Here is an 8,399-nt window from a genome sequence, read left to right as displayed (position 1 = left end):
CTGTGGATTTTTGTACGGTCCATGAGCTTCACAATAGCTTCTACACTTTACAACACACACACACACACACACACACACACACACACACACTCACACACACACACACTCACACACACACACACAAGAATATGCAACAGAGACCTGATGTGCTGCACTAAGCCTAAAATATTGACTACCTGGCTCTTTGCATAAAAGCTTGCCAACCCCGGATCTCGAGGACTTATTGACCCCTCACACAGAACATGACTGATAGTTTTCTTGTTTCATCCTTACCACCCGGAGCTAGGAAAGACAGTAGTTACTATGTCCATTTTCAAGGTGAAGAAACCAAAGTCCAGAACATTTACATAACTACTTTTGAGGTCACATTCATGGTGGTAAGGCTGGGAAAAAGGCCCAAGTCCTCCTAAATCCCCATCCAGGACTCTTATCAGGAGATGGCAGAGGGACTATCTGACCCAAGGCTTCTGTACCAGGGGAGCAAATGTTGAATAGCTTCCAAACTGATCTGAGGATACTGGGTCCGTCCACCCTTATTTAGCAGCAGTTCATTGGGGGAAATAGTCACCAAGAGTATTTGGAAATGCTAGAAATGTTTAACTAGACTTATTATAGACTTAGGCAAGCCAGGCCACAGAAGTTCATGTCCCCTGCAGCTGTGATGTCCTAACTCCCCAGGAGCGGCTCTCCTTGCAGGGTGGCCCGGAAGGCAGAGGGGAGAGCTGGCTTGTACCAAAGGCTGCTTTTGACCGTCTGCTTTCCGTGCTCTCCTCCTGTTCGCTCCCCTCTGCACTGGCGAGCGCTCTGGGCAAAGCAGTTGGAGGGAATGAATGCCCACATTATCCACTGCCAGCCTGTCAGCAGCTTCCCCACCACAGACCCCGCGCAGGCAGCTGGTGTGAAGCGCTCTGTCCCTGATATAAACAGCCAGCGGGGCTTGAGTAGTGGCTTGTTCTCCTCACAGAGCCCAGGCAAGCAAGGTCTTATGATCCTGGGACCCCCCTGCTGCCCGAGGGCTGAAGAGGGGCTTTGTACCCTTAATGCAGACCAGTTCCTGCCCAATCCCCTTGAATGCTACTGAGCACAGACCTGAAATAAAGATGTGCATAGGGTTGGGCTCTCAGTCACCTACCATTGGAAGAGGTTAGGGGCTGCCAAGACCCAGGGAGGGTTTAAAAAGATTTGATAGAAAAGGCAGGATGCTGGACTTAGAAACTATATGCAAATGACTTAGAAGCTCTTCTAAGAATCTAAAATTTCGAGTCCTTGAATCTCTTCCTCTGGCCTCCAGATTGCTGCCCTAAGTGACAGGCCCCCTCAAAAGCCAACAGGTACACTTGATGCTCATTTTGTCATTTTAGTAATTGAGTCCTTATGTAGAGACCTGGTTCTTAGGGAGGAACAAAAGAGAGGAGGAAACGACAAAGACAGTCAAGAGTGGGTCTCCCAAATGGTGGAGGTTGTGTTGACCGTGTGATAGCCTAAAGTCACAGAGATTTGGACAGCCAGTGCAAAGGAGGGGATTGAGGGGGCTGATGGCTGGATGATTTTACTCTCCTTATAATTCTTTCTTCTATTTTCTCTTTTCACAGCAACTCAAACACGCATTCTCATGTCATCCTCCTACCTCCACTGCAGGGGCCCCTTCCTCTCTCCTTCCTGTTCCTGAGCCCCTTTTGCACATTCAAGTTCATAATCTGTGACCCTTATCTGAAAAAAACCTGTTGATCTTTAGCTCCCTTTGCAGGACTTGTCCCTGTCTGGTGCCTCTTACAGCCTTTATTTCTTTCTTCGTTGAAGTCTGATCTTTGAACACCTGTTCTATTCCGGGAGGGTAGATTGAACCATTTCATGAGACCATGAACAACTCGAAGAAGGGGCTTTATCTGATTCTGCTGTGGCACCCCTCACTGTCCCCTGCCCGTTAGTGGACATGCAATCAATATGGAGCCTCTTCAGTATCCCCTCATGATTCTTCTTGGTTGATGTGAAGAAAAAAATTTTAAAACACTAGGTGAAGGCCAGTTAGGGGATTTAGAGCCTGTCTAAATCTAAAAGAGATCTTTTTCATGCTCAGAATTTTTTTTTTTTTAATTAATGTTTCTCAGGACACCAGGTTGCATCAGACACTAATAGAGATTTCCAAACTCCTCAGCAATCCACCTATCTAACCCGTTCTGCCAATGCAAACACTACAGTGATGGGGGAGAAGAAAGAGATTTCTTTTTCTTTCAAGGTCATTGACATATAAAGATCAGTTAGGATTTACAGAAGATGATTCTTACAAAGGAGCTCACAATGTGTTAGCTCTGAAATCACATTTTTCCTTTCCCACTCCTATTCTTTGTAGGCTCATTATTATCCCTGCCAAAAGAGGCAGCCTGCTGCGCCTGCTTATTTGCTGAATCACTGCTGATTTAAGCCCAGCAAAGAGCAACAAAAAGCTGTTTTAATGAGATTTTTAAAGTTCAGCTGTGAAAATTGAAAGTCACCCAACATCAAACCACCCAACCACCTGAGAATATTGTACTGAAATATTCTTGTCACTCACAGTGATTCTATTTCAGACCAACCAGTTTACAGTAGTGGGAAGAAGAAGAAACAGGGAGGAGAAGCAATTTAGCTTGCTTTTGCTTACCCTGGGACAACTTTGGTAGAATTAAATAGATAATGTTTGCAAAGTGCCCAGTATAGTACCTGGCAAGGAATAGATAGATGCTCAATGCTGATGGTTCTTTCTGCACTCCCTTTCTTAGATCTTATGTGAGTAAGTTTCAGTGCAATGCCCAGGATTACTAAGTATGGAACTTGGAATATGAATGCATTCATATCTCTGAGTCATTAAATAAACCATCTTCCCACACACTAAAAGAAGGCCATGATAAGGGTATATCACAAATCAAGAGTTATGATTAACTTAATTATATTCACCTGAGGTCTATTAAAAACAAAAATATATATTAATTTCTTTTTGTGGTTTCATTCAATCACTTAAGTATCTTCTTATCCCATTTATAGAAAGTCAAGAATCCCCCTCTTTCTCTGAGTCCCTCTACTTCTCACTTAAAAAAAAAATATTCCTATATCTCAGAGCAAGCTCTGTGTCAAGGTGCTAATGATCAGTCCTGCTTCAAGGCCAGGCCTGGGGAACTGAAAACCAGTAGTCAACCACAGTCTCTGCATGTCTGGGCCACACAGTGCTGCAAATGAAACTTCATATGATCTGGTTCATGGACGTGTGCCCACTCTGTGGCAATGCCCTGGCCTTCCGCCCAGGCCGAGTAGGATTCTTCTCCTGAGTTCAGATGCGCAGCCTCCGGCGATAGCCACATATATGCAGAAGCAAGTTTTCCCTCAAGTTCAGGGACTCTCAGCCTAGGGACTGAAAAATCATAAGGCAGCAGAAATGGGTGAAGTGAACTTGACTTCAGGAAAATCAGTACACCGGTTTTATTTTATATTGAACTTCATTGTAAGACAGTTGTATGTATGTGTCATAGTGATAGATCACAAGCAGCGATCAAGGAATATTTAATAATAAATTAAATCGTTTAGGCTAGGGTTGTAGCTCAGTAGTAGAGCATTTGCATGTGTGAGACCCTGGATTCAATCTCCAGTATTACAAAAAAAAAATAATAATTCATTTCTTCTTTAATGGAAATCTGGAAAACTAACACCTCTCCCTCCATATCAAAATGCCAATGTCTCTTCTCCCATTTGTGTTCTGAACATGGATAGAAGCATTCCACTTTTAGAATCTGGGCTTTAATAGTGTTGTATTAAGTCTTCAGAATTATTTTGTCCACCTCTTCAATAATATCAATTGAGAGTGCTTCCTTTGTCCCATTAAGATTGATAAAAGTGCATTTAGTCATGTTGTTTCATTTTCATTATGTTTGAAATACACTTTTTGGAATCTAGTCTCTAAACTGACAATTTTAAGAATGGAATTCAAGCTATCACTCTCATCTTTGGAAACTCAAATTGGACCAGATTATTCTCCACAAATTGAGTTTCTTACAGGTAGAAATGAGTCAATTGAATATTATATTTCTAAAATGTGATGAATTGTTATATATCTTAGGGAGACCCCCAAACGAAATATTCTAGTCTATGGAAAGCGGGTATGGAGATTTTTTTTCCCTTTGATCATGTGAACAAGTTAATTTATTTCAGCAATGCAAAAAAACATTTTTTCCCACTCTATACTACATTAATTGATCTACCCAAACTCCAGAAAATACAGCAGAAGATGGTGGTGTGCTTCACGAGGATCATGGTACCCAGAATTTCAAGGCACAGAGGCATACGCAGGGCTCTGTGTTGGTGACTACATCCTTGATATTTCCCAATTCTAACCTTTTATGGCTTAGCAGTTGCTGATTAATGTAATAATATAGTAGGCTTAACTTATCTGTCTTTACAAATATTGCCTTACTAAATTTCCCAGTTAGTGTGACATTAACACCAACCAGATCACAGATCACGGACCACAGCTCCTAGCTATGCTGTCTAATATTTACCAGTCCGTGTTCAAACTGCTTTTTTGCTGTTCTGACCAAAAGACCTGCCAATAGTTTTAGAAGAGGAAAAGTTTAGTTTGGGTCTCAGTTCATAGATTGCCAACTCTGTCTCTTGGCGCCTTACGTGAGGCAGAACCTCATAGCAGAAGGGTATGGTGGAGGAAAATAGCTGGGACATAGCACAAGAAAGTAGGGGGGCATCCACTCTCCAGAGACAAAATATATACCCCAAAGGCATACCCCCAATGACCCACCTTCTCCAGCCAAACCCTACTTCCTACAGGTACCGCTCAGTAAATCTCTATATGGGATTAAGGGACTGTTTAGGTTAGGGCTTTCATAACCCAACAATTTGACCTCTAAACTTTCTTGTATTGTTTCACACATGCGTTCTTGGGGGACACCTCATTTCTAAACCATAACACCTGGTATCCCCATACAAGTCATTTTCTGACATTTTGTCTATCACCATACATCCAAATGGTCTTCTACCCTATGAATCTTAATTAACTCTGTGAATAAGTATAGTAGCTCATCAGCTACAACAAAAAAGATTAGAAATTATTACATGTTATACATAATTTGTGCTGTGGATTTTTAGCTATACTTTCACTACTTTAAAAGCAAGAGAATTTCTGGTTGTTCCTTTTTGGGACCTTTATCTCCATAAAGGTCCCCAGTGTCTAAAATGCAAGGGGGCAAAGGTGAGGGAAAACAGAGAAAGGATATTGATCAAACTATGTGCATAATCTCCTGTGATAATCCATGCTAAATGAGGATGCTCTATTCTGGAGGCATAAATTAACTCTGAGTTGACCAGGTTGAAGGCCAGAATCAGGAGAAACAAGGCCAGGATGAAGAGATGGAGGTGAACAAGACCCAGAAGTTGAAGGTCCATCCACACTCCTGGGTCCACGTTGGGTGAGGTCTGTAAGAAAAAGGGTGGAACAAAGGCTGATGGTCAATGACCAGGACAAGCAGCAAACCCTGCCATAGCACAAGACCTGAATGCATCTATGGGCTATTGGAACTCTTGTTCCAACTCAACTCTGTCCATTCATCTCCTGAAGGGCATCTAGGTAGGTTCCACAGTTTAGCTATTGTGATGTGGCTGTGTTGATGTGGCTGTGTCCCTGTAGTGTGCTATTTTTAAGTCCTTTGGATATAGACCAAGGCAAAGGATAGCTGGGCCAAATGGTGGGTCCATTCCAAGTTTTCTGAGGTATCTCCTTACTACTTCCCAGAGTGGTTGCACCAATTTGCAGTCCCACCAGCAATGTATGAGTGGACCTCTTCCCCCCACATCCTTGCCAACACTTATTGTTGTTTGTCTTCATAATAACTGCCATTCTGACTGGAGTGAGATGAAATCTTAGAGTGGTTTTTATTTGCATTTCTCTAATTGCTAGCAATGATGAATATTTTTTCATATATTTCTTGATTGATTGTATATCCTTTTCTGAGAAGGGTCTTTTCAGGTCCTTGGCCCACTTATTGACTGGGTTATTTGTTTTTCTTTCTTTCTTTTTCTTTTTTTTTTTTTTTTGGTGTTTAGCTTTTTGAGTTCTTTATATACCCTAGAGATTTGTGCTCTATCTGATGTGTGAGGGGTAAAGATTTGCTCCCAGGATATAGGCTCTCTGTTCACCTCACAGATTGTTTCTTTTGCTGAGAAGAAACTTTTTAGTTTGAATCCATCCCATTTATTGATTCTTGGTTTTAATTCTTGCACTATAGGAGTCTTGTTAAGGAAGTTGGGACCTAATCAACTCTAACTCTGCCAGACACTCAGGTCCTTCTCAGAAGGAGACAGCAAAACCAATGAAGCAATTTGGGCAATGTTTTACCACCTGGCATCTTATGCTAGTGGGAATTGAAGGAACAAGCGTGGTTCTAATATAGCAAGAAGTAACTTCCTAATACAATTTTCTCTCTCCCTCCTTCCTGTCTCTCTCCATTCCTTTCTTTTCTTTCCCTTTTCATTCTCCCCCACTATTTATCAAGAACACTGAGGGGTTGGGGTTGCAGTGAGAACAGAACTCAGGGGAAGGAATTAAAATAAAAATCTATAGTTACCCACCCCATACTTCCCCAGGCTTAGCATTTCCCTGAGGCAAATGCTTTCTGCTACCAATTCTGATGCTTTCTTCCCTGACTCTACTTGATTTATGGACTATCTCTTGAATTATTAATTTAAAATCTTGTCAAGGTCCTTACCCACAGAAAGTTAAGGATTTAACTTGCCTTATGCCCCCCCTTTCTTATTTTGAACAATTGTTTTTGCCCTATTATTTATTCCTTCTGTTTTTGCATGATAATGAAAACACATATTTTTAAATAGAAGGGAGACCAGTAGAGGAAGGGAGGAAGGAAGGGAGTAGAGGAAGGGAGCCAAGTGGAGAAAGAAGGGAAGATCCTGGGGATTAAAATTTGACCAAATCATGTGCATATATGACTATGTCACAATGAATCCCACTATTATGTATAATTATAATACACCATAAAATATAATAAAATACTTTGGAAAGTATTTCTGATTTTCAACCAAGTTACGGGAAGACATGAGTGGCTGCTCTTCTCCTCCCCTACTTTTTCTCATTTTCTGACTGCCAGAGTTTGCTTTTACATTGCCAGGGCTTGGTCAGGTCACATTTTCTCTTCTAACCATATTTAGTCTTCTGTGTTCTTTTAGGCCAATTCTCGAGCCTGAAAACTGGTAGACAGTATGTTATTGTATATAAGTTATCAATATATTAAAATATTAATTAGTGCTCACCTCAACAGCACATATATTAAAATTGAAACAACACAGAGAAGATCAACGTGGCCCCGGTGCAAGGGTGACTCAAAATTTGTGAAGCCTTCCACATTTTTTTTAGAGGCTAGAAAAGAGAAGAGAGATAGAGGAAAGATGAATGGCAGATACCAAAATGCAGTTAGAGAGGAGGAATAAGCTCTAATGTCCTACAGCTTGGTAAAGTGACTATGGTCCACAATAATTATATGTTTTATGAGGAACTAGAATAGAGGAGCTAGAAAGCTCTAAACATAAAGAAAATGACAATGATCATACTGTACTGTATAAATATGCATAATTTATTTATTTAATTAATTTAATTAATTAATTTTTAAAATTGCTTTTATTTTTTAAATACATGGCAGCAGAATGCATCATAATTCTTATTACACATATAGAGCACATTTTTTCATATCTGTTTGAAATATGCATAGTTTTATAAGGTAATTTTTAAAAGTATATATTAATCAATTACCTCCATAAACATGGAGGCAGGCACTGAGCTAGGGTGGTACAATGGGTGTCATGAAGCAGGTGCTGTGCACTTGGGTTAAGTGGATTCTCTTCATCACATTCCATCAGTGTCCCAATACTCCACCACCTCTTGGTAGGGCTTGTCGACTGACAGGGCCTAATTTTGGTGAAAGCAGAAACAAAGTTCTCAAATGTTTCCGGGGTCTAGATGCCTTGATTTTTTTTCTTTTTTTTCTTTTTTTTTTTAAGTAAGCAATGTCTATAGGGGAGGGAGCTCTGGTTTTTGCTTGGGCATTTTGGCAGGTGAGGAGCATGTAGGTCTCCACCAACTGACTCATTCTTCCTTAGACAACTTGAATTATCTCCTGCAACTTCTTCCTCTAACACCACCACCACCAAGATTCTGCAAGGTGGCTTCCAAAATCAGATTACTCGTCAACTAGCTTCCATTAGCTTTACCTTGTCTAAAAATTAGACAAGGTATGTTAAGATGGCTCCTCTACTCTCTCCCCCCATTATTTTCACTGTTAGGAGCCAAGTCTGAGTAAATGATTTTCTTCAGGACTGTCCTCTTCTGCTCTTCCTTTCCTGAGGATCGTATGGAG

At 40.9% G+C, this 8,399-nt stretch overlaps 1 non-coding gene across 1 annotated transcript; it reads left to right on the top strand.

Annotated features, from left to right (window-relative positions):
• Positions 1-7,291: 7,291 nt before the first annotated feature.
• On the top strand, positions 7,292-7,397 carry LOC143398652 (U6 spliceosomal RNA). Its single transcript, XR_013091271.1, has one exon. It is a non-coding gene; the product is annotated as a U6 spliceosomal RNA (small nuclear RNA).
• Positions 7,398-8,399: the final 1,002 nt, after the last annotated feature.

This window comes from Callospermophilus lateralis, chromosome 4 (genome assembly GCF_048772815.1).
Source record: "Callospermophilus lateralis isolate mCalLat2 chromosome 4, mCalLat2.hap1, whole genome shotgun sequence".
Lineage (NCBI taxonomy): Eukaryota > Metazoa > Chordata > Mammalia > Rodentia > Sciuridae > Callospermophilus > Callospermophilus lateralis.
The sequence above is the reverse complement of the archived record's forward strand: the minus strand, read 5'-3'. Positions and strand labels throughout refer to the sequence as shown.